Here is a 27,494-nt window from a genome sequence, read left to right as displayed (position 1 = left end):
ATTTTCTTGGTGAGAATGAAGCTCCATTTGGGTCAGTCTGTTCCTAATAGAATGGTGGTGGTCTGGCTTTCTTATGATCCTTTCTTGGAGCATAAATTGGGATCTTACAGAGGAATTAGACAGAACTGAGGTAGAGCTGCCAAGTCTTGGTGGTTTTTTAGGAGCTGGGAAGAAGGGACAAGAAGTAAACAAGAATAAAATCCAGATTCCTGGTATGGACAACTAGGCAGATAAATTACTAGTTCAAAGCAGTTGTCTATTCTTCTTTTAGGTTTATAACTTTCATCATTTGTATTAGTTCTTTATGTAATAAACATTTGAACTCTTTCACATTTTTTTTTCTCCAGACTATAGTTTCCCTTTTCATTTTGCTTCTATTTTTTTCTCTATAGTAACTTTTTGAGCTTTTTCCATTTGGCGTCTAAGTTTCAAAGCTCAGGAAGCTGTGCTTTCAAATAATTGACAAATAGTTATTCAACTTTCTGTTAGTCTTTCAATGAGTTCAGTTTTAATGGCAAGGACCAAAATAGGCACTTCACAGGTTCCTCAATGAATGAGTGCACATGTGCACAGTTGCCGTCTTCACAGAGTTTAAAATCTGGTGAGGGACAAAGGTAAATAAACAGTTAATTACGACACAATGTGACATATCTTATAATAGGAAAAACATCCCTTTTTTTCATGTGAAGACAGAAATTGAAAAGGTTATGGGCCTCCTGGAGAAAATGGCATTCAGGAGTATGGAAATAACCACACAGAGGACATGGGAAGGAGTGATGAGGTGTGGAAATGGCTCCACTGGATGTCCAAGTGAGAAACCAAGGTCATTATTGACAGCTGCAGGGTGGAACATAAGGCACAAGTGAAAAGACTTTTCCATCCCATTCATTTTCTTTTCTTTAGTCAACATGCATTCTTGTTATGTTCAATTTGGAATCCAAGGAACTTGAATGTTATAAAGTTCTAACTTTATGCAATAAATGGAAGTATAGTGGCAGTGGTGGTTATAACAGTCACAGCAGCAGTGGTTTTATTCATAGATTTGTTAATCAAATTTAAGAGTTATTTTGGAGTATGACATAAATTGCATATTTAATTTTTTTGTGTATATTGTTAAGTACAAGGAAAGTTGTAATAACTTCTTTATGAGACATAAATTCATATTCAGGATCAGATTCATTTATGAGTTTTGTATCCTGTCCCATTTACCTAAATTTATATTTTATATAGTAACACATGGTTTTAAGTGATACTGCTTTAACATATGCTGCATTCCAATTCAAACGATTTAAATGGGGGAAACACACAAGATTCAGCAAGTCAGAAGCACAAAATGCTTAGTATAGTTGAAAACAATGCTGGAAATTTGTTTTACGACAAAAAGAAAAGGGAAGAAGAGATACGGCTTTACACAACCAGGAAATCATAATTGAATTCCTTCTACCTTTAAACCCTAAATGTTTCCAATTAAAATCAGGAAACAGAGTCACTTTGGATGAAATGGCAACTTCAGCACAGGTATACAAATGGTCCTGATTGAAATGATCAAAGAAACAGAAAACTAAAGAAAATCTGAATGAGTAGGTGAAACTAGAGGAGGGCACCTTGAACTGTGAGCTATTTCTGTTAGTCGTGGATCAGATTAAAGGAAAATATTAAGGGTCAGTTCATAACTCTCTTCTTGAGCAAGTGCCACAACCTCAGGGGATAAAAATAAATAGGCAGTGTAGTGACAGTGGTCTGTTAGACAACAGATCAATGGAAAAAAATGAAGAGCCCAGAAAAAGACCAACACGTGTGGGAATGTGGAAATGACGAAGGGGCAACAGTGGCAGACAGGTAGGCCTATTCGGTAAACAGCATTGAAACAATTAGCCAATGAAATGTAAAAAATGATATAATTGCATCTGTGTCACACACCATCTAGAAAAAGAAATTTCATATAGATCAAAGACCTAAATGTGAAACATAAAACCTGAAAGCACAAATCATATGATATCATAAGACTGAAGATTTGTAAGACTCACTATATTATTTTAAAAACTTCAAAACAAAAGATACCAAACAAATATGGGAACAACAGATGCTGTGGACTACTAGAGAGTGGGGAGGGAGGCTGGTTAAAAAACTACCTATCAGGTACTATGCTCACTACCAGAGTGATGGAATCCGTACTCCAAACCTCAGCATCATGCAATACTCTCATGTAACAAATCTGCACATACCTCCTGTACCGAAAATAAAAGTTAAAATTTATACACACACACACACACACACCCGCAAAGATAAAAGCTACAAAGAGATGCTCTCAATGTCGAAAGGAGACAAAAAATTGTAAGCATATGTAAAGAACTAGTACAGATCAATGAAAAAAGGCAACTCAATAGGAATCTAGATAAAGAATATAAATAGTCCAAGAAAAGACATTAAAAGAAAAGAAAGCCTCAGTCAAAAAACATTAAAAAAAAAAAAAAATCTCATTGATAAGGTAAATGCAGATTAAAACCAGATACTATTTCACACCAATACAACTGGTATAAGTCTGAAGAAACCATGTGCTGGCAATTATGTGCAGAAAAAGTAGGTCTTGTGCACTATAGACAAGAATAAAAATTGTTACAACTATGAGGGAGAATAAGCTGCAGTGTTCATTAAAGTATCACTAGACTGTGCAACTCACCAATGTAATTTCTAGTTGTATATCCCAGAGCAGTGTTGAGAACGGGCACAATTGTGTACCAACAGCATACCATCCACAGCCATATAACCCCTCTCTAGGTGATTTAGTGAGTGACTGGTGGGAGTGTTTCTGATTGGGACCTACTACTGGCAGTTAGTGAGCAGGGGCCAGTGCTTTGCATGTGTGAAAATATCTTCCCATACAAAGAATTACCCTCTTTGTACAGCTTTTGAATATTCTGCTGGACAAACCTGTTCATAATAATCTGAATTTAAATCTAATTGCATTTTAATAACAGAATTTTTTGTAGTTTAATATATACCCAATTTTCAGAAATAGAATTACCACATAAATCAAAGGAAGAATGAACTTGTTCTGAAAACAAGCTGTTCAACATTTTATCGACAGCCACTCATGGTGTATGAGTCATCAATACCATACATCTGTATCAAGCTACATCTTTGACTGTCACAGAAACATGGTAACTACAAATATCTGACTTAACTCCTGTAGTCAAACTGGAACATTTATATACTAAAATGCATGTTATTTTATTATAAACCACTTCCCTTTTATTTATCCCTTACATTAAAGTATTATACTGATATTTTTGAAATTATGCAGGCAGGCAGATTATTTTATCTTTGAATTTCATTCCTGGGTAGTAAAAGTGATGTCAGAATATTTGTTATGAAAAGAAGGTGGAGTTTGACAGGTTAAGAAGTACCCCCTAGAAAAACTAATCTACGTGCACAAGGAAAAAAATGTTCAAAGGTATTCACGGTAACATGTTTGTCACAGCAAAAAATCGAAAGCACCCTTCAATATCCACCAACAGAAGACAAAAAACAAATTATAATGAATTCATACAATGGAATCAACATAGGAAAAAAATCTGTAAAACATAAAACAGTACAATAATAGCATGTTACAGAAGGTCATGAACAATATACCAGTATGCAATGTTTAAAAATTAAAAACACATACTGCTGACAGACACCTACTGAAATTACAAATAAGTTTTAAAGCATTGGAAGACAAAATTACACAGCAAGTTTCAAGAAGTGGTACTGCTGGGGAATATGGGAGTTATTGATGGGATAAGGGACTTAGATAGCTAACATTTCATCAGGTATAAAGAGATGTATAATTACAGAAAAACATGAAAATTAGTTGAGTCTGGATGGCAGGTACATGAATGTTTATTATATTATTTATTGTCTGAAATACTTTAAAATTTTAAAAAGTTAATGATTGTTACAGTCAGCTCCTGGTTTTTATCTTTTTCTTTATTTCTGTAATTTGCAAATATTCTATAATTAACTTGTGTTTGTAAAAAAGTATATCTTTCCTCTCTTAAAACGTGTGTACTTTAAAATTACCACTTTAAATGCATACATAAAATATATAAGAAAAAAGTATATATGCATAGAAAAAAAGAGCTGGAGGATATATTCCAAAATGTCAATAGTGACTACGTCTGGATAATGGGGTTAAAGGTCATTTTCATTTTTTTTTCTATATTTAAACAAATGGTCTCACCAAATGTACTATTTTTATGATGATAAAACAATTTTTTTCTTTTTAAAAAATACATTTGGGCCAGGCGCGGTGGCTCACACCTGTAATCCCAGCACTTTGGGAGGCCGAAGTGGGTGGATCACGAGGTCAGGAGATAGAGACCATCCTGGCTAACATGGTGAAACCCTGTCTCTACTAAAAATACAAAAAATTAGCCGGGGGTAGTGGCGGGCGCCTGTAGTCCCAGCTACTTGGGAGGCTGAAGCAGGAGAATGGCGTGAACCCGGGAGGCGGAGTTTGCAGTGAGCAGAGTTGGTGCCACTGCACTCCAGCCTGGGTGACAGAGCGAGACTCCATCTCAAAAAAAAAAAAAAAAAACCATTTACATCAGGGGAGAGCACAAACACAGTTCCTCACTATCACAAAGTATGCAGTCGAGCTTCCCACATTTGGGGAAAAAGCAGGGGTCAGTACACCTGGAGTGTACTGAATAAGCCTGGCCCTGGGAAACCAACTTTGTGATCTTGGTATCTCCCCTACCAAGTAAGTATCTATGATGATTAAAAAAAAAAAGTTTAAAAATAACCAGAAGTTAAAAAAACCCTTTTTGTTATTTCTGTGCCTTGAATGCTCACATTGTTTGAATTACCACAGGGCAATGAACCTGGGATTATACTGTAAATGGATTACATTTGCATTAATCAATTTAGACTCTAGAAACTGAAACTGTGGTCTCACCTCTGGATTGCCAGACTTGGATTTCATAGTGCCTGGTGTCCACAGAGGGAGTCTTGGATTCCTATCTGATAGGGAACTGGAATGTTTCTAGAGGTTAACCAAGGTCCTGAGAGTGAGGAGTCTTAGCCTTCAGTTTAAGAAGGCTGTGTTGAACCTTAGTCCCACTGCCAAACCCTTATCTCCAGATCTACTCACAGGCCGCCGCGGAATTAGATGTGGGCCTGCATCACCCGATGCCACTCCTGTGTCCTTTACCATTTGCAATGATCACTTTTCCAAAGGTTAATATTTTCTACAAAGTCAATTCGGGAATTATGGAATTTGGAGGGTCCTGTAGAATCTTACACTCTGGTACACTATGATTTCCTTGAGCACAGGTTCTAAACAGTTGCTGAAAGAATATGCCATATATCTTCTGTGCTTTTTAGATTTACTTCACTAAGTGTCTAGTAACCACTAATATTTATAAACTCATGCTGTGCACCACAGGGGAGACAGAGATGAAGACAGAAATCCCACATTCTATTTTCTCACATTTTCTTATTGTAAGTGCTCCTGAAGCATTTTTACAGTGCAGTCACATTATTACTGAGTATTTATTCCAATCCCAAGCTTCAAAAGCTTGGGATTTTTGAGACTATTGCCCTATGTCTGCATCTTGATGTGGCACAGGTACTGACTGTGACACTGATACAGCTTACTTGAAGTAACAATATAGGCAAAAGTAACAATATTAGAACGTTAACTAATTTTTAAGCAAATACAGATCATTTCAAGTCAAGCCAGTTATCTTTTCCAGGGCACGCATTACTTCCTGGTGAGAAGCAGCAACTTTCAAAGCAACTTTCAAAGCAGTTCTGTTATTGTGGACTGAAAAAATACAACCTTCACATTTTCTTTCTCACTTAATAGATCAATGAAATAACCAGAACTACAGGTTGAATTTTTGGTATTAATACCATTTTCAATATGAATGGGGTTTTATACTACAGTAGTTATGGGTTTTAATTTTATGTCATAAAAACACAGTATTGGCTGGGTGCAGTGGCTCACACATGTAATCCCAGCACTTTGGGAGTCAGGAGTTAAAGACCAGCCTGGCCAACATGACAAAACCCCGTCTCTACTAAAAATACAAAAATTAGCCGGCAAGGTGGCAGGCACCTGTAATCCCAGCTAGTCGGAACACTGAGGTGGGAGAATTCCTTGAACCCAGGAGGTTCAAGACCTGGGCAACAGAGCAAGACTACATCTTAAAAATTGAATTTTGAAGACTACTTAGAAATAAAGTAGAATATGTAATTCAATGTAAATAGGATGATATAAAAATAGAATAATAATAACTAAAATACAAACAGTAGGAATGCTAGTATTGAGATTACAAGTAATCTTTTAAAATAAATTGTAATTTTTACCAGGAAAAGTTATTAGACACAAGCTACTATAACTTTTGAATTAAAGAGCTGCCATTATTGAAGATGTAAACTACACAAACTGATATATGGCAATGGTGACACTGCAGTACAGTGGGGATGTGATAATGGTTTTAAGTCAACCAGATACCTGATTGAAAAAAATAATTGACATTGACTCCCACCTGACATCTGTTACAAAAACCAATGTAGATGGACTGCAGATCTAAATACAATAAGTAAAACAAAAAAGCTTATGTAATAACAACATAGAATATCACCATGACTTTGGAATAAGCAGATTTCTTAAACGAGACACAAAAAGCATTAGTCGTAAAAGAAAAAATTGAAAAATATTAGATTATATTAAAACTAAGAACTTCCATTTATCAAGAGACATCATTGGACGGCAGAAAGATAACTCGCAGAGGAGAAAATATTTGCAATACATATACCCATCCAGGGACTTTTATGCAGAATATATAAAGAATGCCTATAAATCAATACAAAAAAGGCAGAGAATCTATAAGTGGGTAAAGACTTAACAGGCATCCCACAAATCAGTAAACAACAATGGTCAATATATAAATGAAAAAAGGACCTTTCACTTCTCTAGTCACCAGCAAAATCTACATAATATACTACCCCATACACACAAAAATGACTTGAATGAAAGCAAAAACAAGTATGGACAAAGATATAGAGCAACTGGAACTTTCAGATACCCCTGGTGGAAGCATAAATTGGTACATTGACTAAGCTTGAGCATATGCCTACTCTATGACCCAGCAATTTCTCTTCCATCAGAAAACACAGACATATTAACCAAAAGACATGTATAAGAATATTCAAAGTGACAATATTCATAATAGTCAAATAAATACTGGAAATTACTTAAATATCCACCAACAGAAGAGTGGATAAATAAACTGGTAGTCACACAACACAGTAACGTGAATGAGCAAATCACAACCATGTGCCATGACATGGATGAACCTCCTAAACAGAATGCTAAATGAAAAATGCCCAACGCAAGAGCACATTCTATATACAAAGCTTAAAATCAGGTAAATCTAATCGGGTGAAGGGGTGCGGTGGCAGTAATGAGAAAGGAGCTTGGCTTTTGGGGTGTTTGTAAGGTTGTTTCTGGGTCTGGGTACTAGTTACACTGGCATATGTTCAGTTTATGAAAATTCATCAAGCTATGCATTTAAGATTTGCATACTTTTCTATCTGCATCTTATGCATCAATAAGTTTACTTAAAATGTTATTTGGCACAAATTACATGGGTATTTTAGGTGTTTCTGAGTCTTTTAGAGATGCTAATAATTGCAGCTAATAAAAATACACCATCTCAGAACCTTTAAAAAAGAACTGGCAGCAAAGGGGAGAGCACATGGTTCATCTCCTTGTATCTTTTTTCTCCACATCCTCTAATGACTAATAAAATGCAGCTTTCATTGCGAAGTCTTTACACTGATTCTCCTGGCCAGGTCTGTCTTCAACCAAATCACTTCCTTATTGAAGTGCGTGTAACCAGCCTCCTCCTGGCTGCATACTTCTGTCTACCCTCTGGTTCCTGACATTGTGGTTCACATGAAGTTTGGTCTTTTAAATACCCATTGGAAGACGCTCAAAAAGGCTCAGAAAACTGTTCCTTGATTTTGGTCTGCTTCATTTTTTGGGAAAGCAAAACAATCCCCAGCACCACATGCTTCTCTACTGCTGCCTTTATTTATTTATTAAAAAACATCCAACACATTACCCAAAGAATTTTCAAGTGTCTCCTTCCACTTTTACCATCTACCACTGCCAAAATCTAACCACTAGCAGAGTAAAATAATCTCAGCTCACATCATGGGAAATATTTCTTTGGCTCTGAGAAAACCAGAGAGAAAGTGCTGCAAAATGTAGGTTAGGAAAATAATGTGAAAGTTATTTCAAGTTGATGATTCCCACAGTATGGAATGTGATGGTCTTGTATATGTGGCTCTCTGAATAAAGACCCCAAAAATACTGTGAGGTAAGATTATCATTTTTAATTGACCCCAAATAGAAGAGTCATAAGGGATTTTCAGGGGAAGCCCCTTTATCAGGGGTACTCAGGTGTGTTTTCTGAACAAGCGTTCTTCAGATTTATCAGCAACAAACTAAAGAATTCCACTGTAATACAAAGCAAACATGCTGATAGAGCATCTTTGAAGAAGCTTTCATAAGACAGACTAATGCAAACAATTTTTTCAAGGCTTCCCAGCCTATGACTACCAGTGAAGTCAGATTAATAATAACCACCAAATCACACTGGCTCTCTGTCCCCACCAGTTCATACGGGGCCTTATTTGGAATGTGTCTATCAACTAATCTGGGCATCCTAGTGGAAATTCCTCAGGGGCCCAAGAGCTCACACTTGCCATAGATACTTGAACACTAGGGTTGTCAGGGTGCCCAAACTCTGCAGTAGTTTCTGGAGTAGTGGAAATGCTCCTTCCTTGTGCTTCACTTTCTTAAAGTGAAAAAGGCATTGCTGTGACCCAATGTCTTACAGAGGTCAGTTCTTCCAGGTTTTACTCTTGCCTTCCAAAGGTCTCAATCAGGAGAGCAATAGGGCTGGGCCAAAAAGCAAATCAAGTGACAGGCAGCACATCATTCCTCCCTCTTGAGACTAAGGCTTGACTGCTGGATTACCCTGTCATGCCTGGTTTCTTCTCCCTTAGGAGGAATTTCATTCCAGGAGGTACCCCAATCACTTTCAAGAGCTCATTCTACCAATTCTCTGGACATGCCCCTCCTCTGAATCCTAGAAAATAACACAGTCTATACTGAAGCTAATCCTTGGTACTTAACTATTTGCATTACTATTCTCCATAAAGAAAATGTGCTTAGCATGGTGGCTCACACCTGTAATCCCAGAACTTTGGGAGGCTGAGGAAGGAGGCCCAGGAGTTCAAGACCAGCCTGGGAAACACAGTAAGACTCTTGTCTCAAATAAATAAATAAATAAATAAATAAAAATTAGCCAGGCATGGTGGCACGTGCCTGTAGTCCCAGATACTTAGGAGGCTGAGGCAGGAGGATTACTTGAGCCCAGAAGTTCGAGGTTACAGTAAACTATGATCATGCCACCACAATCTAGCCAGGGCAACAGAGTGAGATCCTCTAATAAATAAATTAAATAAATAAATAAATAAAAAGAACGGCTCATGGGATCTGGCTTAGGTAGCAGAAGAGGTGGCAATACTTCCTAGTATACTCAGGTAATGAGAAAAGCCTTCAGGGAGATATGGAAGCAGTCAGGTCTCCAGACCCAGTACCTTATCAGGTAAACAAAATCATCTCTAAAATGGTCTGTTTTAGTTAACACGAATTTTTTTAAAGCTTTGCAAGCAAGTTTTATAGTTTGCTTATAAAATAGCACTGTCTCTGATTGATTTTAAAAACAGAATGACAAAAATGTAAACCCCAACTTAGGTCGCACCTACTTTACTAATGAGGAATCTGAGGGTAACGTGGGGAAAGGCTCATCCCAGACAATCCCTGGCAGTTCTGGAGAGAGCCCAGTTTTCCTGACTTCCAGACCACAGCTTTTTTTCCTCTGTGCCATGTTTCCTCAGTATCTCCCAGATAAGAAGGCTATATTTTCTAAGGCTAAGTCACAATATATCCTCTCCTTTCCACAATCATTGAAATCTCCTTCACAGTGGCCCTCCCTCCCTCCACTGAAAGAAAAGTAAAAATGCCAAATGTGGCTGGTAGAGAAGGAAAAGGGAGGTGGACTAACTGGTGGGGACAAAGAGGCAGGGGTCCACCCTCACTTCTATACGGCTGGTTATGCAGAGAAACGGGGCAGGGACATCAAGGTGGAGAGGGTGAAACAATAATTCCAAAAAGACCAGTGTCTAAACCCTGAATCATCCTTACAGAAGAGCAAAAGTGCTGGGCAAATAAATACTAGGTCCCTTGTCTACAAATATCTCCCTATGGGTAAAACTGGTTTAAAATTAACATCAACTGGAAGCCTGAAAGGAAAAATGAGGGACTAAGTACCTTGACAATCTAAATAGAATCAGTCAAGGAAACTGTGAGAGAGTACTAACTCTATTCTATCTCAGCTCCCACACCTCTACTGATGACACTTAGGAAGACCTCAGGTGTTGCTTCAGCACCTCCGGCTATGCTATCTTCTTTTCTCTAATCTCTTAACTCTTCCCCATCCCCACTCCCCAACTCCTACTCACTATGGCCTTATTGTCTCTCTACTCAGATACTCACCAGAATTGCTATGCTTGGCATCTAGCGGATCCTCCACAGATATTTGTTGAATGAGTGAACCCAACTTGTGTTACATATTGGTTAAAATGAAGCAGTAACTGTGATTAAACTGGCAAAAAAAAAAAAAAAAAGAAAAAAACTAACCAACCACCACCACAACAAAATATAGTGATTATCACTGGAATACTGCCTCAAACAGGAAAAACAATGACCATGGCAATAGACTAATTATCCATTAAAAGGGACTAGTTTTAGAAAAACATAAAATTTATTCAGCCATGAGAAATAATATGGTCAACCCGAATGTGACAACAAATTCTATGATCCAGTAGCAAAAAAATACTAAGATATATTTTGATTTATAAAAAGTAAAGTAGAATAAAATAACATTAATCATATAAGATCCTTCCCTCTCCCCTTTTAACATAAAAAGGTATACTTCTTGGTATATTTGGTAAGAAGATATACATGGTGTATGGGTAATTTTTCTTTTTCTTTTTTTTTAAGACAGGCTGGAGTACAGTGGTGCAATCATGGCTCACTGCAGCCCCTACCTTCCCGGGCTCAGGGGGGTCCTCTCACCTCAGCCTCCTCAGTAGCTGGCACTACAAGCTCAGGCTACCATGCCTGGCTAATTTTTGTATTTTTTGTAAAGAAGGGATTTCACCATGTTACCCAGGCTGGTCTCGAACTCCTGGGGTCAAGCAATCTGTCTGCCTTGGCCTCCTGAAGTGCTGGGATTACAGGTGTGAGCCACCGCTCCTGGCCTAAATTTTTTTTAATTGACCAATTATCAAGAATATCAGCTTGATTCTTAAAAAGTCTTTTGTAAAAATATAGAATGGATAAAATGGTATCCCAAGTTACTTTAAGCTCTAAATACCTAAGGCCTTATGATTCTATTAGCAAATTTCCCTTTCATTTATATATGGCACCTTCTGTAACTCAATATATAGTTTTTCCTAAATGTAACTGACTGTGACAAAATGCTCTCCAGATGACCAATAAGATTGAAGTTAATTTATATTTCTCCATTTTGCATATCCAGGAAAGTAATTTTTAAAGCTTCTGAAAATCATTTCAGACAAACTTTGTGACTATACTTGACGTGGGATAGACAGAAAAATATCTGTTACCTGATATACATTCACTATCCTCAGTAACAACAGAGAAAAACACAACCACGTAAACACAGAGCTCTAGAAGTGGAAGGAACTTGACTGTTTACTTGCTTTAAAACAACTTGCCTGCAATGTGGAATCTCTTTCATAGCATCCCCAAGAGAAGATGGTCACTCTTCATTGGGAAGGTATGGCAGCATACTTCCCTGATGAAAAGCATGAATTCTAATTAATATGTGTATGTGTGTGTGTGTGTGTGTGTGTGTGTGTGTATATACATATATGAATTCACTTATTCATTATGAACATCTCCTGCATAACAAGTTCTCTGGTAGGCCAATGAACGTGACACTGCGCCTCTATCCCTCAGGCTCTTCCCGGTTTTCCTGTGTTACATTCAAATCACATTCCTTATTATAACACCACCGCTTCTAGTTTTACTTTCTGGAATAACACAAGCCTTTAAATTCTTGAAAGCTGGCTATCACATCTTCCCAAATACTTCCTTTTTCATAATCTCCCGCCCCCTAAAAACTTCCAGTTCCCTCCATGCTCCATGTACAAAATTAACGAAGTATTGCATTTAGTTCAAAAAATCAGCTGTGGCCGGGCACAGTGACTCGCGCCTGTAATCCCAGCACTTAGGGAGGCCGAGGCAGGCAGATCATGAGGTCAGGGGTTTGAGGCCAGCCTGGTCAACATAGCAAAACCCCATTTCTACTAAAAATACAAAAATTAGCCAGCTGTGGTGGCACATACCTGCAGTCCCAGCTCTCAGGAGGCTGAGGCACGAGAATCACTTGAACCCAGGAGGCAGAGGTTGTAGTGAGCTGAGATCATGCCACTGCACTCTCCAGCCTGGGCAACAGAGCAAGACTCTGTCTCAAAGAACAAACAAACAACCAGTTGCACAAACAGATATATTTCTAGGCAGCTATTTGTGTGGGAAAAGGTCTTCAGTTTGTGATTGACAACAGGTTTGGTGTGAACTAATAGTCTGAAGTAGCTGCTAACTCAATCTTAGGTTTTCTTTCATGAAGCACAGGGACAGTTTATAAAGTAACAGGTTCGTTTAATGGTCACCTATATCTGAAGTATTATTCTGTTAGGAAGGACAGGTTGGGCCAAAGAGGATGGCAAGATGCCTGTAAATCATATTTTACAAGTATGAAGGACATGGAGCCGAAATGTGGTATGAAGTCAGATTTAATTGCCAGAACAGTCAGCCAGTGAAGGCACCAGTGTACAAACAATCGGGAGGAAAATTAGGCATCCGACCTTATGCCAATGTTGGAGCTGCTCTGGTACTGGGGCATTTTTAGAGGGTCTGAGGTAGAACGACAACAAGGAAGTCTGCAGGTGAAAAAGCCCAGCAAGGAGGAAAGGGAACTGGGAGGTGACAGCCCACCTGATACCAAGGTTTGCTGAGAAGGAGATGGCAAAACCAGGGATTTGTCCAGAGAATTTTACCACAGAAGCCCTCTGGCTATACACTCAGCAGCAAAAAGTACCAACATCTCAAATGTAGAGAGAAAGAAAAGTTGATAATCACATAATAATTTTGCCCTTAAAGTAAACTTTGTGTTCTTGAGTAACTCAAACAAAGCATTGTATATTTCAGGTACATCTGCTTAATCTTCAAACACATGAGATAAAAATAAACTTGGCAGCAAAGTTTGTTTTTTAGCAGGCAGCTTTCTCACTCCCTCCTTTGGGATGTTAATCTCCTTATTTTGGGGGGAAATCCTTGCCTCCTCCAGATCTGGTTTCACGACACCACTTAGGGGCATCTTCCAGGATTAATAATCACTGGCCCAATTGTCCTTGCTCTGCTGAATATGTCACACTACTGCTCCACAGACAGCAACAGGGGCCAGCTGAGAACAGGTTTGGTGATAACTTGCACCACCCTCCCTAAATCTGATGGAAGGAGCTCGGAGAAATGTAATAATAAAGGTTCTAAAGATGGTCTAGCAAAATGTATTCTGTAGCTCTGAGGCACTGAATATTTAGCCATTTTGAATATTATCACTGGATTCACAATAGGCCCTTGTGTTCTCTGTTTGTGAATAGGGTCAGTTGGCAGCTAGTTAAGTTTCTTAGGGAGTTATTGAAGCCAGCATTAAAATAAAACCAAGCACAGGATTCCCTAAAAACTGCAAAGCACTGGGAAGTCTGCCCAGAACAATATCAGGTCATCTTACAAGTCCGAGAGCAGAATACTTGAGCAGTACGTATTAGTAATAGAGGGCTCACCTTTCAACGGTATCTAGAACTGGTCATACCTTCATGCTTGTGTCCATGGTTTTAGTTTACTTTCTACGGGGCTTCAGAACTCTGGGACCTCAGAGGTGGGTAAAGATGTGAAGCAGGCTAGATAGTGGCTAAGAAAAGTGACCTAGTCTTAGCTATCACTATAATCAGTGGTTAATAATTACGTTTAACCAAAATATTTCATCATCTTTCAATCTGTTAGAAAAGTCATTATAAATGTCTATCTTTGAAAGGTCCAACTGCTATTTACTGTGCAGAAGATCTGTAGTTGAGATACATAAGATTCTGGACAGTAAACAACAGTCCTGGTACCCACAGGAAAACAGCAGAAGCATGAGGTAAATAATAAAGCAAGTTCAAACCATGACCAGTAGCACACATTTACAGCAACCTCAGAGTGATTTAGAAGCATTAATTACCCCAGGAAAGGTATTCTAACAATGGAAAAGACAAAATCCTGCAATCAGGGTGACCTGTGAACCATAAGCTCAGTTGCCTGGTGGAAGTAAGCGTTAATTACCACAGTGAGTCCTCTCCCTGAGAAGGAGAAGGAAGCTGTTCCTTCTACTACTGCATAAGTCACATTTCACATTAAAGCAGTACCCACCTGTCACATTTCACATTAAAGCAGCACCCACCTGTACCTTCCCAGCAGGACCAACCACAAAAGTAAACTAAAAGTATAGTCTAAAATGAGATGAAGAGCAAACTGCCCAAGTTAGCATAGATATTTGCCCTACTAAATGGTTTTTCTCTAGCATTTCATGTTCATGTTATTTTGCGAATTTTCCCCCCACATTTGGAAAAGAAGTGGAAGCTAAGTAAACTGCAAGGAAGAAGATGAAAACGTCCAACTCCCAAATTCCTCACAATTTGACAGATAAGAGATTATTGGGGGTGGAGCCAAGATGGCCGAATAGGAACAGCTCCGGTCTCCAGCTCCCAGCCCCAGCGACACAGAAGACTGGTGATTTCTGCATTTCTGCTTGAGGTACCGGTTTCATCTCACTAGGGAGTGCCTAACAGTGGGTGCAGGACAGACGGTGAAGCGCACTGTGCGCGAGCCGAAGCAGGGCGAGGCATTGCCTCACTCGGGAAGTGCAAGGGGTCAGGGAGTTCCCTTTCCTAGTCAAAGAAAGGGGAAACAGACGGCACCTGGAATATCGGGTCAGTCCCACCCCAATACTGCGCTTCTCCAACGGGCCTGGAAAACGGCACACTAGGAGATTGTGTCCCGCACCTGGCTCGGAGGGTCCTATGCCCACCGAGTCTCGCTGATTGCTAGCACAGCAGTCTGAGATCAAGCTGCAAGGCGGCAGCGAGGCTGGGGGAGGGGCGCCCGCCATTGCCCAGGCTTGCTTAGGTAAACAAAGCAGCCAGGAAGCTCGAACTGGGTGGAGCCCACCATAGCTCAAGGAGGCCTGCCTGCCTCTGTAGGCTCCACCTCTGGGGGCAGGGCACAGACAAACAAAAACTCAGCAAAGAACCTCCACAGACTTAAATGCCCCTGTCTGACTGACAGCTTTGAAGAGAGTAGTGGTTCTCCCAGCACGCAGCTGGAGATCTGAGAACAGACAGACTGCCTCCTAAAGTGGGTCCCTCACCCCTGAGCAGCCTAACTGGGAGGCACCCCCCCAGTAGGGTCAGACTGACACCTCATTCAACCGGGTACTCCCCTGAGACAAAACTTTCAGAGGAACTATCAGACAGCTGAATTTGTGGTCTCACGAAAATCCGCTGTTCTGCAGCCACCGCTGCTGACACCCAGCCAAACAGGGTCTGGAGTGGACCTCTAGTAAACTCCAACAGACCTGCAGCTGACGGTCCTGTCTGGTAGAAGGAAAACTAACAAACAGAAAGGACTTCAACACCAAAAACCCATCTGTACATCACCATCACCAAAGACAAAAAGTAGATAAAACCACAAAGATGGGGAAAAAACAGAGCAGAAAAACTGGAAACTCTAAACAACAGAGCACCTCTCCTCCTCCAAAGGAACGCAGTTCCTCACCAGCAACGGAACAAAGCTGGATGGAGGATGACTTTGATGAGTTGAGAGAAGAAGGCTTCAGACGATCAAACTACTCTGAGCTACGAGAGGAAATTCAAAACAATAGCAAAGAAGTTAAAAACTTTGAAAAAAAATTAGAAGGATGGATAACTAGAATAACCAATGGAGAGAAGGGCTTAAAGGAGCTGATGGAGCTGAAAGCCAAGTTTCGAGAACTACGCGAAGATTGCAGAAGCCTCAGTAGCAGATGCGATCAACTGGAAGAAAGGGTATCGCTGATGGAAGATGAAATGAATGAAATGAAGAGAGAAGGGAAGTTTAGAGAAAAAAGAATAAAAAGAAATGAACAAAGCCTCCAAGAAATTTGGGACTATGTGAAAAGACCAAACCTACGTCTGATTGGTGTACCTGAAAATGATGGGGAGAATGGAACCAAGTTGGAAAACACTCTGCAAGATATTATCCAGGAGAACTTCCCCAATCTAGCAAGGCAGGCCAGCATTCAGATTCAGGAAATACAGAGAACGCCACAAAGATACTCCTCGAGAAGGGCAACTCCAAGACACATAATTGTCAGATTCACCAAAGTTGAAATGAAGGAAAAAATGTTAAGGGCAGCCAGAGAGAAAGGTCGGGTTACCCACAAAGGGAAGCCCATCAGACTAACAGCTGATCTCTCAGCAGAAACTCTACAAGCCAGAAGAGAGTGGGGGCCGATATTCAACATTCTTAAAGAAAAGAATTTTCAACCCAGAATTTGCTATCCCGCCAAACTAAGCTTCATAAGTGAAGGAGAAATAAAATACTTTACAGACAAGCAAACGCTGAGTGATTTTGTCACCACCAGGCCTGCCCTAAAAGAGCTCCTGAAGGAAGCACTAAACATGGAAAGGAACAACCGGTACCAGCCACTGCAAAAACATGCCAAATTGTAAAGACCATCGAGGCTAGGAAGAAACTATAGCAACTAATGAGCAAAATAACCAACTAACATCATAATGACAGGATCAGATTCACACATAACAATATTAACGTTAAATGTAAATGGGCTAAATGCTCCAATCAAAAGACACAGACTGGCAAACTGGATAAGGAGTCAGGACCCATCAGTGTGCTGTATTCAGGAAACCCATCTCACGTGCAGAGACACACATAGACTCAAAATAAAGGGATGGAGGAAGATCTATCAAGCAACTGGAAAACAAAAAAAGGCAGGGGTTGCAATCCTAGTCTCTGATAAAATAGACTTTAAACCAACAAAGATCATAAGAGACAAAGAAGGCCATTACATAATGGTAAAGGGATCAATTCAACAAGAAGAGCTAAATATCCTAAATATATATGCACCCAACACAGGAGCACCCAGATTCATAAAGCAAGTCCTCAGTGACCTACAAAGGGACTTAAACTCCCACACAATAATAATGGGAGATTTTAACACCCCACTGTCAGCATTAGACAGATCAACGAGACAGAAAGTTAACAAGGATATCCAGGAATTGAACTCAGCTCTGCACCAAGCAGACCTAATAGACATCTACAGAACTCTCCACCCCAAGTCAACAGAATATACATTTTTTTCAGCACCACACCACACCTATTCCAAAATTGACCACATAGTTGGAAGTAAAGCTCTCCTCAGCAAATGTAAAACAACAGAAATTATAACAAACTGTCTCTCAGACCACAGTGCAATCAAACTAGAACTCAGGATTAAGAAACTCACTCAAAACCGCTCAACTACATGGAAACTGAACAACCTGCTCCTGAATGACTATTGGGTACATAATGAAATGAAGGCAGAAATAAAGATGTTCTTTGAAACCAACGAGAACAAAGACACAACATACCAGAATCTCTGGGACACATTCAAAGCAGTGTGTACAGGGAAATTTATAGCACTAAATGCCCACAAGAGAAAGCAGGAAAGATCCAAAATTGACACCCTAACATCACAATTAAAAGAACTAGAAAAGCAAGAGCAAACACATTCAAAAGCTAGCAGAAGGCTAGAAATCACTAAAATCAGAGCAGAACTGAAGGAAATAGAGACACAAAAAACCCTTCAAAAAACTAATGAATCCAGGAGCTGGTTTTTTGAAAAGATCAACAAAATTGATGGACCGCTAGCAAGACTAATAAAGAAGAAAAGAGAGAAGAATCAAATAGATGCAATAAAAAACGAAAAAGGGGATATCACCACCGATCCCACAGAAATACAATCTACCATCAGAGAATACTACAAACACCTCTATGCAAATAAGCTAGAAAATCTAGAAGAAATGGATAAATTCCTCGACAAATACACCCTCCCAAGACTAAACCAGGAAGAAGTTGAATCTCTGAATAGACCAATAACAGCTTCTGAAATTGTGGCAATAATCAATAGCTTACCAACCAAAAAGAGTCCAGGACCTGATGGATTCACAGCTGAATTCTACCAGAGGTACAAGGAGGAACTGGTACCATTCCTTCTGAAAGTATTCCAATCAATAGAAAAAGAGGGAATCCTCCCTAACACATTTTATGAAGCCAGCATCATCCTGATACCAAAACCTGGCAGAGACATAACCAAAAAAGAGAATTTCAGACCAATATCCTTGATGAACATTGATGCAAAAATCCTCAATAAAATACTGGCAAACCGAATCCAGCAGCACATCAAAAAGCTTATCCACCATGATCAAGTGGGCTTCATCCCTGGGATGCAAGGCTGGTTCAACATACGCAAATCAATAAATGTAATCCAGCATATAAACAGAACCAAAGACAAAAACCACATGATTATCTCAATAGATGCAGAAAAGGCCTTTGACAAAATTCAACATCTCTTCATGCTAAAAACTCTCAATAAATTAGGTATTGATGGGACGTATCTCAAAATAATAAGAGCTATCTATGACAAACCCACAGCCAATATCATACTGAATGGGCAAAAACTGGAAGCATTCCCTCTGAAAACTGGCACAAGACAGGGATGCCCTCTCTCACCGCTCCTTTTCAACATAGTGCTGGAAGTTCTGGCCAGAGCAATCAGGCAGGAGAAGGAAATAAAGGGTATTCAATTAGGAAAAGAGGAAGTCAAATTGTCCCTGTTTGCAGATGACATGATTGTATATCTAGAAAACCCCATTGTCTCAGCCCGAAATCTCCTTAAGCTGATTAGCAACTTCAGCAAAGTCTCAGGATACAAAATTAATGTACAAAAATCACAAGCATTCTTGTACACCAATAACAGACAAACAGAGAGCCAAATCATGAGTGAACTCCCATTCACAATTGCTTCAAAGAGAATAAAATACCTAGGAATCCAACTTACAAGGGATGTGAAGGACCTCTTCAAGGAGAACTACAAACCACTGCTCAATGAAATAAAAGAGGATACAAACAAATGGAAGAACATTCCATGCTCATGGGTTGGAAGAATCAATATCGTGAAAATGGCCATACTGCCCAAGGTAATTTATAGATTCAATGCCATCCCCATCAAGCTACCAATGACTTTCTTCACAGAATTGGAAAAAACTACTTTAAAGTTCATATGGAACCAAAAAAGAGCCCGCATCGCCAAGTCAATCCTAAGCCAAAAGAACAAAGCTGGAGGCATCACGCTACCTGACTTCAAACTGTACTACAAGGCTACAGTAACCAAAACAGCATGGTACTGGTACCACAACAGAGACATAGATCAATGGAACAGAACAGAGCCCTCAGAAATGATGCCGCATAGCTGCAACTATCTGATCTTTGACAAACCTGACAAAAACAAGAAATGGGGAAAGGATTCCCTATTTAATAAATGGTGCTGGGAAAACTGGCTAGCCATATGTAGAAAGCTGAAACTGGATCCCTTCCTTACACCTTATACAAAAATTAATTCAAGATGGATTAAAGACTTATATGTTAGACCTAAAACCATTAAAATCCTACAAGAAAACCTAGGCAATACCATTCAGGACATAGGCGTGGGCAAGGACTTCATGTCTAAAATACCAAAAGCAATGGCAACAAAAGCCAAAATCGACAAATGGGATCTCATTAAACTAAAGAGCTTCTGCACAGCAAAAGAAACTATCATCAGAGTGAACAGGCAACCTACAGAATGGGAGAAAATTTTTGCAACCTACTCATCTGACAAAGGGCTAATATCCAGAATCTACAATGAACTCAAACAAATTTACAAGAAAAAAACAAACAACCCCATCAAAAAGTGGGCAGAGGACATGAACAGACACTTCTCAAAAGAAGACATTTATGCAGCCGAAAAACACATGAAGAAATGCTCATCATCACTGGCCATCAGAGAAATGCAAATCAAAACCACAGTGAGATACCATCTTACACCAGTTAGAATGGCCATCATTAAAAAATCAGGAAACAACAGGTGCTGGAGAGGATGTGGAGAAATAGGAACACTTTTACACTGTTGGTGGGACTGTAAACTAGTTCAACCATTGTGGAAGTCAGTGTGGCGATTCCTCAGGGATCTCGAACTAGAAATACCATTTGACCCAGCCATCCCATTACTGGGTATATACCCAAAGGACTATAAATCATGCTGCTATAAAGACACATGCACACGTATGTTTATTGCGGCACTATTCACAATAGCAAAGAGTTGGAACCAACCCAAATGTCCAACAACGATAGACTGGATTAAGAAAATGTGGCACATATACACCATGGAATACTATGCAGCCATAAAAAATGATGAGTTCGTGTCCTTTGTAGGGACATGGATGAAACTGGAAAACATCATTCTCAGTAAACTATCGCAAGGACAAAAAACCAAACACCGCATGTTCTCACTCATAGGTGGGAATTGAACAATGAGAACTCATGGACACAGGAAGGGGAACATCACACTCCGGGGAATGTTGTGGGGTGGGGGGAGGGGGGAGGGACAGCATTAGGAGATACACCTAATGCTAAAGGACGAGTTAATGGGTGCAGGAAATCAACATGGCACATGGATACATATGTAACAAACCTGCACATTGTCACATTGTGCACATGTACCCTAAAACCCTAAAGTATAATAAAAAAGAAAAAAAAAAAAAAGAGATTATTGGATGAAACAGAGTGAAACAATCTACTATACGGTGAAAACATGTGCAATCATAAAACAAAGAAATCAATCATAAAACAAAGAAATGTAGAGTTATTATCTGAGGATTTAGAGACAAGAACAACTTAAAGAGTAGTGTGAATAATAAGTCCATTGTTTAGCTAATAAATAAGAGACCTTCATTTCTCCAGACTGTGCTAACATGAAGCAAATGCTTTAGTGAAGGAAAAGGAAAGAAATCTATTTTTATATGCCCTGCTACAATGGATTTTGTCTCTTAGAGACAAAGTTAAGTTCTGGCTATTTACAAATGAACTCACAACATACATATTACCCCAACCCAGAAGACATGCAAATTCTTAGGAATGTTTCATGTGTGGCTGTGTGTGTGTGTGTGTGTGTGTGTGTGTGTGTGTGTGTTCCTCAATTCATAGAGTTAAAACACTGGGTCACCTACTTTCAAAACTAAAAAATTAAAGTTAAAATTGTATCTCTACTCCATACCACAAACCAAGATAAAAATCTAGATGGATTAAAAAGTGACACATATGTGTAACTATTAAATAAAATTAAAATGCATATCTTCATAAATGAAAAAGTAAAAAAGAAAAAAGCCAAAAACCCCAAAACAAAAAATCCAACTTGTAAATACTTCAAAGACATTCAGAAAAAAAATTTTTTAAATCAGATCTTTTCCCATAAATTTTTACTTTTATGGCAAAAAATCAAATAAACGAAGTTAAAAAGCAAGTCAAAAATGGAAAAGAATTATCAGAACAAAGATGAATAGCTTCCTATAAAAAGCTTTTACCAATAAATCAGAAAATGAATACCACAATTTAAAAACACAGCCAAAGAATACAAACAATTAAAAAAAAATACAAGTGGCCAACTTACATATAAGGTAGTGTTCAACCTCTTTAATAGTAAAAGCAAATTTAAACTAAAACTCAATACCTTTAGTTACTGACATATTCAGGCTCTATTGTTGAAACAGTTTTGTAATATTTTTTCCCTAGAAAATCAAGGGGCATATTTGCATATGGAAATTAATTAGCCTTGAAAAGTATACAGTATTTTCTTATAATTTAAAATCTCTATGTTTATTACTTCATTCCCACTCATTCCTAACTTGCTTGTCTTCCCCTTTCCTCAGTGAGACATTTAACTATTGTACTCATCTTTTTAAATGCATCTGCTATTTACTTATCAATTCTAGGGAATTTTGTTGCATAAAATTTAATTGTTGCTTTTTTCTTTACTAGTATCTTCTTTTTTTTGTAAGGGGGGACTTGTCATTCTTTCTCTGATTACCTCAGTGGAATGAATAGTTGATTTTTTTCTTACTAAATAATAAAAGCAAAGGCTTTTTATACTCAGAGTTTTGGAATCACATCTAAAGGCTTTGATATGTTGAATTCTTATTTTTGTCAATTTTTAAATCCACATAGGCATGCTCCTTTCCATCTTTAATTAATATCTATAAAATGCAAGGGGTAAGGTCAAAAAGCAATAGGAGAAAAAGGCCATTAACATAACACAAAAATCTTCTATCCTAAAGTACTATATTGTCTGGCTCTTTAGTAAAGCCCAACCTAAAAAGCACATCTCTTAATCATATAAAACGGCAAAAGGATGGATGCTCTGGCAGTTAAACACTCTCACAAACTGAATCGTTTCCAAATATTAGGTGTTCCAGTTTCACTGTGTTTTGATATTGTCAGAAAGGCTAGCCACTTTTTTTGCTCCATTTAAGCATTCATTACCTTTATTTTTAATATAATTAACTCGATTATAAATTTATGTGATTTAATCTTTAACAATGGCCAAGTTTAACAACTGGTTAACAAATTTCCTGAAAATTTAGCAATCTGCTCTTATGAGCCGACAGTTTTCCTTTTCCATTTCCAGACCTGAGTGTTCTATTCCACCCTTTTGGAGGTTCTAGTCCCACATGACTTGGTATTGGTCTTGCTCCTGTATCTGTTTCTAGTCTAAAACCTTCACAGTACTTGAGTCCTCTTTGATGATCCAGGCTTGTTTTGCTCTAAATTGCAGGTCCCCTGGAACTGACATCTCACGTTGTGCAAATAATTCCAGTGATTCAGGTGCTTGTTAGGTAGCCTTTTGAGCACTCCCTCACTGGAACCTCAGCCTGTGTTGATTTTAGACGAATTTCTAAAGGTATGTTGTTTTTCGTTTCCTTGAATTCTGAGTAGACATTACCATGCCCTTTGGATATTTTGTTATACCTTCTTACGGAAGCTATTTTTATCCATTTTTAAGAGTAATTACAAAAATGTTCTTTATTATACATCATCTTACAAAGGAAGTTTGCAGGGGATGATAAGCACTAGTGCTACTGTAGTGCTTTCCTACAGAGGAGGCACTTGTCAATGAGCAAAGAGGCCAACATTGTGACATATACCTGGAGCTTCAGTTTTACTTCTTTCTAATAGTGAAAACAAACATTGTAAAATAGGCATAATTTATCCTAAAGCTGTTTGGTTAAAGTGAAATGCAAATGTTTTAAACCAAAGGATTGCTCTACTCTGTAACTACAAATTTAATTTCTACTTTGCTCTAAGAGTGACTTAGGAGACTGTATTTTAATATCTAGCTGATTATAATTATTTTGAACAACTTTTTATCATTAACTTTGAGTTTTAGTTTATTTTGGTGAGAAAATAAATAATAGCTTGTACCGATTGTATTTTGGAGATTTTATTAAAACTTTTCTTGTGACCTAGTAACTTCAATTTTTAAATTTAATTTCTAGAGTACAAAATTTTATATCTACCTATTAAACCAAGCTTATTGTTTATATTACTTAAATATTCTGTTTCCATATTTATCCTCTACCTAATTTACATGTCAAATTCTGGAAGGCATGTCCAAGTCTTCCAATACAATTTCTATTCTGTAAATTCTAATTTTTATTTTAATGTTTTGCTTTATATGCACAGTATCTAAAACATCTAAAGGAGGGAATATTTTTTAAAATTTTATATTTTACTCTTTTTTACCTAATCTACTTTGACTTAATCTCAATCATATTATTCTATTGTTATTCTTAGGAGCAATATACACTGAGATTTTGTCCTATATTTCATGGTAATAACTATAATAATGAAATAAACGGCCCTGTGTTTCCAGACTTTTAGGATACTCTGTATTTCAGTGCTACCTTACTTGAGACATAAAGACTTATGACCATTATAATTTTAGTTCCAATTGAATTTTTCTTTAATAAAATATAACTCTTTGTCCTGCTGAATGCTTTTCCTCTTGAAATTTCCTCTACCTAATACTAAATTTGTATCTTTATCTTTACAAAATTATTTACTTTAAACAATTGTTATCTTTACCTTTTCTTTATTTTCAAACTTTGAACTGCTTTATTTCACATGGTTCCTGCAAACAGCATGATTCTCTTGAGTTTTCTGGAGTGCCCAATATGAGAGTCATTGTCTTTTAATTAAGTTGTTAAGTTCCTTCACATTTACTGTGGTAATATATTTGGTCTTGGGTCTAGCCTATTTCCATTTTCTTATCTTTTTTCATCTTAGTTTTTTTGTTATGTTTTGTTATACCAAATGAAGTTTTCTTCATTCCTTTTTAGAAATCTTCACTTAGTTGGAAATTACATATCCTATTTCTCTCTGACTAGTGAGTGCCTTAAAGAAAATCTAAATCTATTTGTCTCTACCTGTATCAAGAACAATGCTATAACTGCTGCTTCCTCATGGGGAAAAGTTAAAAATTCAATGTGTTTTAAGTTAACTTTTCTTTTACCTTACAACCCTACTGTATCTACTTTCCAGGTTTTGTTAAAACAAAGATTCTACATTCAGATTTTTTAAAACAATGTGTCTCTTCCCTTTCAACAATTATTTTTAAAAAGACCTAAGCTTGAGAAACTATATAAACAGTTAGCTTAACCTGTATACATTAATAGTTTTGTTGTTCTCTATTCTTTCCTCTATGTTGTTTCACATTATAATTCATTTCTTGGTTAGCTGCAGTACTATTTAAAGTAGTTCTTTGTTAAAAGGAAAGGTATATCAATGGTAAACTTCGTGAGATTTTGCAATGTTAGAGAATGTGTTTGTTTTTTTTTTTTTTTTGCTCATGCATCCAATCATTCTACAACTACAGTAATGCATCGCTTAACAACAGGAACACATTCTGAGAAATGCATCCTTAAGCAATTTAATCACTCTGTGAACACAGAGTATACTTACACACAAATTTAGATGGTACAGCCTACTACACACCTAGGCCAATATGGTGTGTAATGCTCCTAGGCTACAAAGCTATACACCGTGTTACTGTACTGAGTACTATACACAATTGTAAGACAATGGTAAGTATTTCTGTATATAAACAGAAAAAGTTCAGTAAAAATAGGGTATGATAATCTTATGAGACCACCATCATATATGTAATCATTCACTGAATGAAACATTGTTATGCAATGCATGTTTTTCTAGATACAAGAGGTACAGTAGAGAATAGCAGATAAAAATCCCTACCCATATGGAGCTTACATTCTAAGAGCCTAGAAGATTAGACAATTCATGAATGACATGTTTTTTCCTCTCAAATTCTGCAGCCAAGAAGAGATGCTTGATGTTGACTTCATTTTCTTTCCTTTAACTATTATTTTTTAAAGTGGGCACCCTGCTTCAAACCATCTGGATGTTCTGAAATATTTTCTTTAGTCTTCAAATTTGTATTTTTCTCTGGATTATTTCAAGGTCTAGGTTAAGGCTCTTCTTTCTCCCAATGTCTCCCCTGTACTCCAACTATGCCTGTTAGTAAGGGTGTTCTTTCAATGAGAGCCCAAGTCCTTAAAAACTCTATTATTCTTTCCAGTATAAACACACACACATATATACATTAGCATATACATTTATTTATATTGAATTATCTGTATCTATTTTTCATGTTTCCAGTATTTTCACTTAAAATTTTCATGTTCTGGGCTGAGCACAGTGGCTCACACCTGTAATCCCAGCACTTTGGTAGGCTGAGGTGGGCAGATCACCTGTGGTCAGGCGTTCAACACCAGCCTGGCCAACGTGGTGAAACCCCGTCTCTACTAAAAATACAAAAATTAGGCGGGGAGGGGGGATGGCGCGTGCCTATAGTCCCAGCTACTCGGCAGGCTGAGGTAGGAGAACCACTTGAACCCGGGAGGCAGAGGTTGCAGTGAGCCAAGATCACGCACTCCAGTCTGGGCAACAGAGTGAGACTCTGTCTTAAAAAAAAAAAAAAAAAAAATGTTATTTTCCTTTGAGTTCTATCAGAATTTCTTTAGCTTTCTTCTCACTCACTGATTCAGGTTTCTTCAGTATTGAATCTGTTCCTCACTGCTTTGTTTTAAAATTCTGTAACCGTGTTTTTAATTTCCACTAACTTTTTCTGTCCTCAGTTCATCTGTTTTTCTTATCTGCTCTGACTTTAATCAATGCAATGTCCTCTTAATTTTACTTTGAGTAATAACTCATTTTTCTCAGTTTTCTCCTGTTTTGTACAAGAAGTCTGTTTCAGGCAGGAATATCACTTTTGTCGGTCAAATTGGTCTTTACTTTTGAATGCTACATCTTTCTATACGTCCATGGATTCTTCTATGTTCATTCCAAGAGAGGGAAGTATATCCATGTTTGTTTTGTGAGTCATAAAGAGTTGTGCCAGATAGTGTGTAAGTATTCAAATCGGTGGTCTCCATAAAAAAAGGAGGATAGATTTTAGTTTTATTATAAATTTATTTGCCACGTTAGTGATCCAACAATTTGTATAAAATAGTAAGGGGCTGGCAAGTAGAATCACAATAAGGGATTTTACTTTTGTTTCAAATATATATTCCAGGTCTTGAGTAATCTAAGTGATAATACTGATTAATAGGAGCATCTATTATACATGTGTTACGTATGTGTATTATCCATAGATATATAATATATGTATATCTGGATTTATTATATGTGTACATATACACAGATATATATGTATGTATGCAAATTAACTTTAATATCTACAAAATACTTAAAAATGGATATTAGATCACAAGTACAACCTCAACAATGCCCCCAAAATATATATACTGTGCAGGTATTATTTTATTGTCCAACTTTCCTTGATTTTTTTTTTCCATCTTATTGGCATCCCTACTGTAATAAAAAAAAAAAGGAGGAGTTTATTATGTCAAGTAATTGTTTAAAATTCCTTTCCATCATCTCAGATATTTAAAGAAAACTTACAGTTTTCTTTGTCCCATCTTTTCTCCTTGGCTACTTCCCTACTTTTCCCCACAAATATTATGCATTATTCACATTGCAGTAAGTTACATCCATTCACTATAAAAAAGAAGAACAACACAACACACCCTGAAATCTT

At 37.7% G+C, this 27,494-nt stretch overlaps 1 protein-coding gene and 1 non-coding gene across 2 annotated transcripts in view; both read right to left on the bottom strand.

Moving 5' to 3' along the window:
• The window catches only part of EFL1 (elongation factor like GTPase 1), a 114,195-nt gene that overhangs the window by 39,351 nt on the left and 47,350 nt on the right, over positions 1–27,494 (bottom strand). The window lies entirely within an intron of this gene.
• On the bottom strand, positions 4,590–4,752 carry LOC116482742 (U1 spliceosomal RNA). Its single transcript, XR_004252014.2, has one exon. It is a non-coding gene; the product is annotated as a U1 spliceosomal RNA (small nuclear RNA).

This window comes from Hylobates moloch, unplaced genomic scaffold (assembly GCF_009828535.3).
Source record: "Hylobates moloch isolate HMO894 unplaced genomic scaffold, HMol_V3 SCAFFOLD_14, whole genome shotgun sequence".
Taxonomy (NCBI): Eukaryota; Metazoa; Chordata; class Mammalia; order Primates; family Hylobatidae; genus Hylobates; species Hylobates moloch.
This window is presented reverse-complemented; position numbering and strand designations above follow the sequence as displayed.